We start from the raw sequence: 8288 nt of genomic DNA on the forward strand, positions 1-8288 counted from the left end.
GAAAGTATGCTCAAATCACTAGATTTGAAGTGCGACAAAAAAATTGCTGGAAAGCCTCACAGGTCTGGCAACATCTGTCACAAGATATGACTGTAGCTTGGGTCCTGGGACTGAGAACAGTTCTCTGCACAGATGCTCCCCAAACCTGCTATTTCCTGCCCCTACTTATTTACAAAAGAGACTTGAACATTGCCAAGGGCAGTGTCCAACAGTGAGACAGGGGGCTGGTTTCACTGAAGATATTGACTAGAAGCTGGTTTGGAATAAAAAGTCAATACAACACTGCTTACTAGCCAAAAAACCCAAATTGAACACTTGTGGAATTTCCACTGCGAGGATTGCCCACTTAATTCCTACAGACAAGAGAAAGGAGCAGACCACTGGGGCAGGCATTGAATCAAAGGTTAATCAGAACAGAAAAGGAATTAATGATCAGGTGTCAAACAGCAATACCAAGAGCCAGAAGCAGCTGTGAAATTATGCAAAGTACTCAGTTCCATGGTGAACACTACTTTAATTTGCTCAGAGCACAACCAAGTAACTAGCATTATGTCACCATGTACAACATACACATTGACCCCATTCAGCTGAGTGTGAGCCTGTCAAACAGGTACTCTCCCATGCCATTGTCAGGGGCTCCCAGTCTCTTCAGGTTGGTGATGTGATCTCCCAGCTTCTTGATCATCTTCACTTGCTCATCCAAGTAGTGCCTCTCCAGGAAGTCACACAGCTGGAAGACAAAATTAATCCAGAGGATCAAAAAGGTGTCTGAAAGTGACTTCACATGACAGATGTGACCATCACTACCACGTGGAGGTCCACTTAGGTGATGCCTTTGATAGGTTTTAACAGCCGGCAGGAGGCTTGGAGAAGGTAATTGGATTTTTAAACTGAGAGAGTGCACAAACATCACTTTCTTCCAAGGAAGAGAGAGAATAAAGTTTACAAACTCACATGAGGGTCAGTGTGGCCAGAAGCGAGTTTGTGCAGATCCAGCAGACTCTGGTTCACACCTTCTCCATCTGCAGAGCTCTCTGCATTGCCTCCAGACCATTGCCCCACTCATCCCGCTCTGGCTTCTGGAGGGAGGGAAGTGGGAACAGAAAGCAGAGTTCAGCAGGCAGTTGTATCACTATTGTGGTGTTAGAAACATCTTCCAGATTCAGAAAGGCTGGACACTGCTGCTTTCCACACTGCAACAATTTCCTGTCTTAGCTTTTGTTCCCTCATTCTGTCTAAAGGAGAGTCATTCACATTGATATCTACTCACTATTCTGGTTCATCTCAATTGCGGACTATTTCCTGTCACCTAAAGGAAGCCTATTTTTCTGAACAACCTCCCCTTCACTCAGTATTTGTTCAATGCTAAAGCTAAATAGAGGGAGATACCAGTCGATTGTAGCTGCTCACAAATAGCTGCAAAACAGAAGGCTTCAGAATCCAAACTTAATGTCCTGCAGGACAACTCGACCGCCACGTTTATTCTGGAATGCCATCAGTTTCTCAGTGTGTTCCCGTTCCTCATGGGACTGCTCCTTGAAGAACTCAGCAAAGTGATGCAGGGCAACATCATCCCAGTCAAAGTAAGAGAACTGTGGGGGGAGAGAGAGGTTAAAAGGAAACTGTCTGAAATTCGTGAATGACACTCCTCACTCAGGAACTAACCTGGGCACCATCTTGATTCCACATTTAAGTGGTTAAAAAAACAGACAAAAGCAGGAAGTCACCTTCCATGGATTATAACCCAAACAACAGATACTTAACCAGCCTTTGTGCAGATATTTCACCAGCATTCTGGAAATCAAGGACAAAAAGCAAATGCAATCCCTGGCCTGTGGTCAAGAGAGAGAGAGACGCATAGTGCCTGATGAAGTGGAGAGCTGTCTATAGCCATTAGACATCCCTGCTCTGCAGGTTAGAAACACTATTGTTCAGGAGGTGGAGACCAGTTCAGCCCCTGTCCAACTGAATGAAGGGACATGTGTTCATTAGCACAGCCAGAAATCTCAGTCAGCAGCCTCATTATCACCATCACCCACCTGAATAACCCCAGTGTCCTACCATCCACTCCACAGAATTCTAACTGCTTTGTTAGGGAGAGAAAAAAAAAAAATCACATTCATAGTGTGAAAATGTGCCTCTTTCCTCACATTGCATAGCTCAAAGCCACTTGAGAAAGGGTCAGTGGACCCAGAGCTTGGTTTTCAACCAGATGTTTAGAGCTTTTCTGTTGGTGTTTAGTGTCCATCAGCTGCTGTTCTTTTAGTTCAGGGAACTTTACATCTTGAGCACAAGACAGTCTGGTGACTAGGGCAAGTTTTCAAACAAAAAGGAGTATATTTGTGTCAGGAAAAGTTTCCACCAGGGAAGGCTTTTGTTGAGAAAAGGAATGCAACCAATTTTAAAATTTAGTTATTGACAAAAAACACATCATCCCTCCAGAGTTAGATGAAAAATCACCAAGGGTTACATTGTCCAGAGACAGCAAGCTGGGCATCCACATCCAGGAGCCAGTTGGACATGAAGACAATGGTCAGGTTTTGAACAGAGAGTCAGTGTTAAGACCTGCACTAGATTGCAACAGGGGAAGGGCCACAGAAAATAATACATGTTACAGCTAATTCATTAACCCAGCGTAAAAACCAAACAGGTCAACACTATCATAGCGCAGGCTTCAATTCCACAAAGCTCACCATGGAGAGGTAAACATAGGAGGAATAGAGCTCCAGGTTGATCTGCTTGTTAACAGCATCCTCACAGTCCTTGTGGTAGTTCTGACACACTTGGGAAACCATCTTCACTATTCCTGCTCACAAGCACCAAGAAAACTCTAGAACTAAGTCTCTCTCTCCCACAGGCTCTTGTATTTATAGTCCTGGGACCATCCTGCAGTCACACAGAGAGAGGCAGAACTGATGATGACTGACAGTTGCTGCCGGCCAATCAGGAACCACCCATGCATACAGGCACCAATGAGAGAGAGGGGGAGGGTGTGTTAAGCAGAGCTGATCAGAGGTGGAGATGAGAGCCAGGTCTGGATGGTTATTCTGTGATTGGAACAGCAGGAGGCCATTCGGCATCTCAAACCTTCTGCACCACTCAATCAGGTCATGGGTCATTTGGTTCTTTTCTAAAAGAAGTCAATTTGGTTTCAAAAAAGTTACACATTTTTTAAAAATTAAGGTGGTTGTGACCAACTGCATGAAGGATTCAGTGAGGAAGAGGGGCATCCATTTCTCAGCTTGTTGTGCTGGGATTTGGGAAAGAAGGGTGGGAAATTGTCTCTGGGTCATAGAAAATTATAACAGTGTCAGCTGTGGAAAAGACAGGAAGGATGTTCCTGATTATGGGGGAGGCCAGGACCCGGGTTTGCAATCTAAGGATACGTTTAGGACTGAGGGGAGGAGAAATCTCTTCACCTCGGGGGGCGGGGTGGTGGAACCTGTGGAATTCTCTGCCACAGAAAAGGATTGAAGCTAAAACAGGAATTGGGGAGAGCTTTGAGGGCTGGATCAAAAGGGATTGCAGAGAGGGTGAGAATATGGTGCTGAGTTATGGAATCAGCCACAATCACATGGAATGGCAGAGCAGGCTGGAAGGGATGAATGGCCGACTCAACATTTCTTTTCTATGATTCTATGTTTGTGCAACCAGCGCAGCCAGGGTCTTGTGGTTTAGGGGTAATGTCCCTAGCTTTGGACCAAGAGGCCTTGGTACAAGTTCCTACCAGATCCAGAGCTCTTAAATCAGCTCTACAGGCAGATTTAGAAAACAACCAGAACAGGTACAGGCACAAAGGACCGAATGGCCTCCTGCTGTGCCATAACAATTCTCCGATTCTGTGGTGGGTCTGTACCTGAGCAGGATCTCCCTGCCTCCAGCTCCTGCCTGTGGATTGTCACCTCGCAGTGATGGAGAGCCTCGAGTGTTCTGTTGGTTCTCAGAGTGATAAGTGAAGAGGATTTCACCTCCTGGCAGGGCCACCCTGGACGGTATGATCGAGGGGAGGGTCCTGATAAGGTGCAATGCAAAACCAGTTCCCAGCGGCCATCCAGGTGGAAGATAGGTGTGTGCGATCGTTGGCTGTGACAGTGGGTGTTGGTCAGCAGTGGGGGGATCCCCAGTCAACATTTCTTAACCTGTGGAACTGGGTCTACCTTGTGTAAAGGAGCATGTCTCTGCTGGCGTGTAACAGCTTTCCCACATTAAAGGTGCCTTCTACAGGTGGAATTCAAACCCCGTCCCCAAACTCTCAGAATTTCCTGGGTGGAAATTCAGAGCGTTCTTCACAACAGGAGGCCGTTCAGCCCACCGTTCCTGTATTAGCTTCTGAAAGAGCTACCTGATTAGTCCCACTTTCCAGCCCTATCTCTGTCCCTCTCTAAATTCGTCACTTCCAAGGACATATCCAACTCTTGTTTTGAAACCACCCATGGAATCGACCTCCGTCACTCTCCCAGGCAGCACATTCCAAATCCGAACAACTTTCTGAGCAAAGAGGTTTCTTCCCATTTCACTCTGATCTCCCCTACTGACAAACTGTGACCCCTCGTCACTGACAAGTCAACTGCTGAAATCAGAATATCGTGTTTACTCTATCAAAATTGTTCATAGTTTTGATCACGTCAACAAGGTCACCTCTCAATAAGGTCACCTGCAAGGAGATTTACCCCATTTTCCTTCATCTTTCCGTGTATCTAAAATTCCTCACTCCTGGGGTCATTCTAATAAATCTCCTTTGAACTCTTTTGAGGTTTTTCATGTCCTGCCTTGAATGCCACGCCCAGAACTGAGTACATAATGGAAATGTGGTCTAACCAATGATTTGTAGAGGTGTAACATCAATTCATTGCTTTTATACTCGATGCCTCAATTTGAAAACACAACGTTCACATAAGTGGCTAAATCTCCATTAATAACAGTTTCATCCTGCCTGATCACTTTCATATAATCACATACTTGAAACCAAAAGTCTCTGAGCTCCTGTACTCACATCAGATTTGTAACATCGAGCCTGTTTTGTCTTTCTGTGTTTCTTCTACGAAAATGCATTACTCACTTTTTTTATGTCTTGAAATTGGAAAGCGATTGGCAACATCAAACCTTGTGCAGTAAATATCTGTGCGTGCAGATATTGTCCTTTCCACAAAGTAACTGTTTTTGACATGGTCCTGGATGATGTAGTTCTCATGTGAAGATTGTCATCCCATTCTACGCACAGTCCGAGATGATCATTGAGAAGAAATGGGTTCTTTCCTCTCTACCCTGTCAAATCCATTAATCCTCCGAAAAATATCAATTACAGCCATCCTTTAACCTTCTACACAGAGGGACTGGACAAGCCATTATCATGAATTAACCATCTCTCTGTCCAGGTTACTTCCAGAAATTCCGTGCATAACCATCTTTGGGTCGAACCTGCCAGAACTGTGCACTCCGGCTATGGTTGAACAGGAACTTGACAATTTCACCAAAACCTCTCCATCCAGAGGTATTTGAACCCCTCAGAGATCAGGGCCAACATTAGTTTCGAGAATGTGGTGATTTGCCTTCTTGCATTACTGTAGCCCATTTGGTGTAATCAAACCCATACTGCTGTTAGGGAGGGAACGTGGGGTTACGATTCCAACGCCGGGTGATCGGTGTAGAATGTGGAGATGCGTGGTGTTCCTACATATCTGCAGCCCTTGTCCGATGGAAAGTAGTTATGGTTTCAAGAAGTTGTCTAAGGAGCTTTGGTAGATGGTATATATTGCAGTCTCTGCGTATGTCAGTGGTGGAAGGATTGACGAGAGTGGCTACTCGTTTGATGGAGGCTGTCAACATTCTGGAGTGTTAGACTGCTACCTGTTATCCTGAGTCTGTCTGACATCACTGAATTTCACGCACATCATTCTCATTCCAGAAGACAGGGTCCAAACAAGCCTCTTCTGGTTCACTAATGTCCTTGTTTGTAATAAACTGCCATCCTTACCTGATCTGGCCTATGTGTAACCCCACAGCAAAGGGTTTTAATTTGAATCACTCATGGGCTGGCTGGGTAATCAGAGATGGATAATAAATGCTGCCTGTCAGTGATATCCTGATCCTGTTAAAGCCCTTACACAAACCAGTCACATTGTAATTCAGGGCTGATTGATAGTGATTAGGCCCCCACAGTGCTCTGTGTGGAGTCACAGGTCAGCCAGTCGACAGCAGGAGAGCTGATCTGCTTGAAAATTGAACACAAAGGTAAAAATTGGAACTGCCAATTTCTGCACGTGGTATTTGCATTTTAGCTTGATTTTCCACCAGGCATCTGCAGTATTTGTCACCTCTTTGCAAGGTAGTAATAGAAATTATCACACAGGGAACAAGGTGGGCACTGCTTCATTCCCAACGCAGTTCCTAGTCATTAGCATTCTAAGACAAGGTAGATTTTTCTTTCTCCTACATCTAAGAAGGAAATACCGAAGAAACTAATTCAACAGCTCGAGGAACAGTGACATAAGCAATTGCTTATCAAAAGGGTAAAACCTGCAGCAAAGCAGTGTATATTACTCTTTAAAAGGAGGAATTGTACAATCTACTAAAGTCAGTAACATCTCGGCCTTACAACAAGTTGCTGGAAAACACCTCACTGTCAGTCAACACAAAAACAAAATCAAATGAAGAGATGATCACGTGTCTCATGTCCAGGTTCTGTTCAACCCGTCTCCCTCCCAATGCTGCCAAACCTGAGATTTCCCAGCAGGTTTTGATCCTGGTTTCTAGAAACTGCTTATTTTAAAAGAGACCCAAACACATGGCCAAGGGCAGTGCATTAGATCAGTGCCTAACCTTTAGGCAAAGGAATGATTTCAGTGTGTGTATTGATTAGAAGCTGGTCCTGCAAACTTGTCCCTGTGAGTACATGTCAGTAATGCTGATTTATCTGTCAACAACCTTACCAGTTATGGAATTTCCAATCAAAGGACTACCCACTGAATCCCCAGACACAGCCGAATCAAACACTGATCAAGTTACTGGGGCAGGCATTGAATCCAAGGTTGTCACAAAGAACAAAGGATTGATGATCAGACGTTAAAACACAAAGCTCCAAGAACCAGAAGCTATGAAAATACAACACTGTACTCAGTTCCATGGTGAACATGATTTTAATTTGCTCAGAGCACAACTAGTCATTGAGAAGAATTAAGTCACCATGTACAACAGATATAGATATTGACCCCACTCAGCTGAGTGTGAGCCTGTCAAACAGGTACTCTCCCATGCCATTGGCAGTGGCTCCCAGTCTCTTCAGGTTGGTGGTGTGATCTCCCAGCTTCTTGATCATCTTCACTTGCTCATCCAAGTAGTGCCTCTCCAGGAAGTCACACAGCTGGAAAGCAAAGAGGAGAACTGGTTAAATCTGACCAAATGCAGCTTGGGAGACCGAACAGTGAAGTGATGTCATGGAGATTGCCAAATACACGCAAGAAAGTGCTCAGTTTTAGAAACAGGAGGATCTTGGTATAACCCAAGAAAACCCTCCACAATGTCAAAGGAGATCTTGTGGCTAACAAAAAGGACCAAGTGTCTGATCCCTGTTTTTATTCAAAAAACCCAGATTTAAATACACCACACTCACATGAGGGTCCGTGTGGCCAGAGGCCAGTTTGTGCAGATCCAGCAGACTCTGGTTCACATCCTTCTCCATCTGCAGAGCACTCTGCATTACCTCCAGACCATTGCCCCACTCATCCTGCTCTGGCTTCTGGAGGGAGGGAAGCAGGAACAGAAAGCACAGCTCAGCAGGCAGTTGTATCATTAGTCTACATCTGATCAGTTAGTCATCCCTCATCATTGTAGGGGAGGTACTACAGGCCAACTTGACCTTGGCAAAACACATGCTGTATTTGGTACTGTTCTTGAAGGGGGACATTTCTAAATAAATCCTGCTATGCTGTGATCAGAATGATCTCAAGGCATCAGAAACATCCTTGAAGTATAAAGGCTTCATACTGATGCTTTCCACACCTGAAAGATTTCTGTTTTCCCTTTTGACACCTCATCTTGTCCAAAGCAACGGTAGACACCGATATGTGCTCACCATCCAGAATAAAGGATGATCACAATTGCCAACTGTTGTTCAATCACAAGTGCAAAAGTGTTTCCTTTTAGTGAAGGGAATCATATTGTGCTGAGCAACCTCCCATTCATACAGTATTTGTCTAATCCTGAACCTGATCATATTGAGATATCAGTCCATTGTATTGAGCTGAAAAAATTGAATCCAACCTTGATGTCCTGCAGAAGGACACGACCTC

The 8288-nt window shown here is 44.7% G+C and overlaps 1 pseudogene; it reads right to left on the reverse strand.

Moving 5' to 3' along the window:
* Positions 1-583: 583 nt before the first annotated feature.
* LOC132208068 (ferritin heavy chain A-like) lies at positions 584-2786 on the reverse strand (annotated as a pseudogene).
* Between the last annotated feature and the right edge of the window lie 5502 nt (positions 2787-8288).

This window comes from Stegostoma tigrinum, unplaced genomic scaffold, assembly GCF_030684315.1.
Source record: "Stegostoma tigrinum isolate sSteTig4 unplaced genomic scaffold, sSteTig4.hap1 scaffold_275, whole genome shotgun sequence".
NCBI classification, from domain to species: Eukaryota; Metazoa; Chordata; class Chondrichthyes; order Orectolobiformes; family Stegostomatidae; genus Stegostoma; species Stegostoma tigrinum.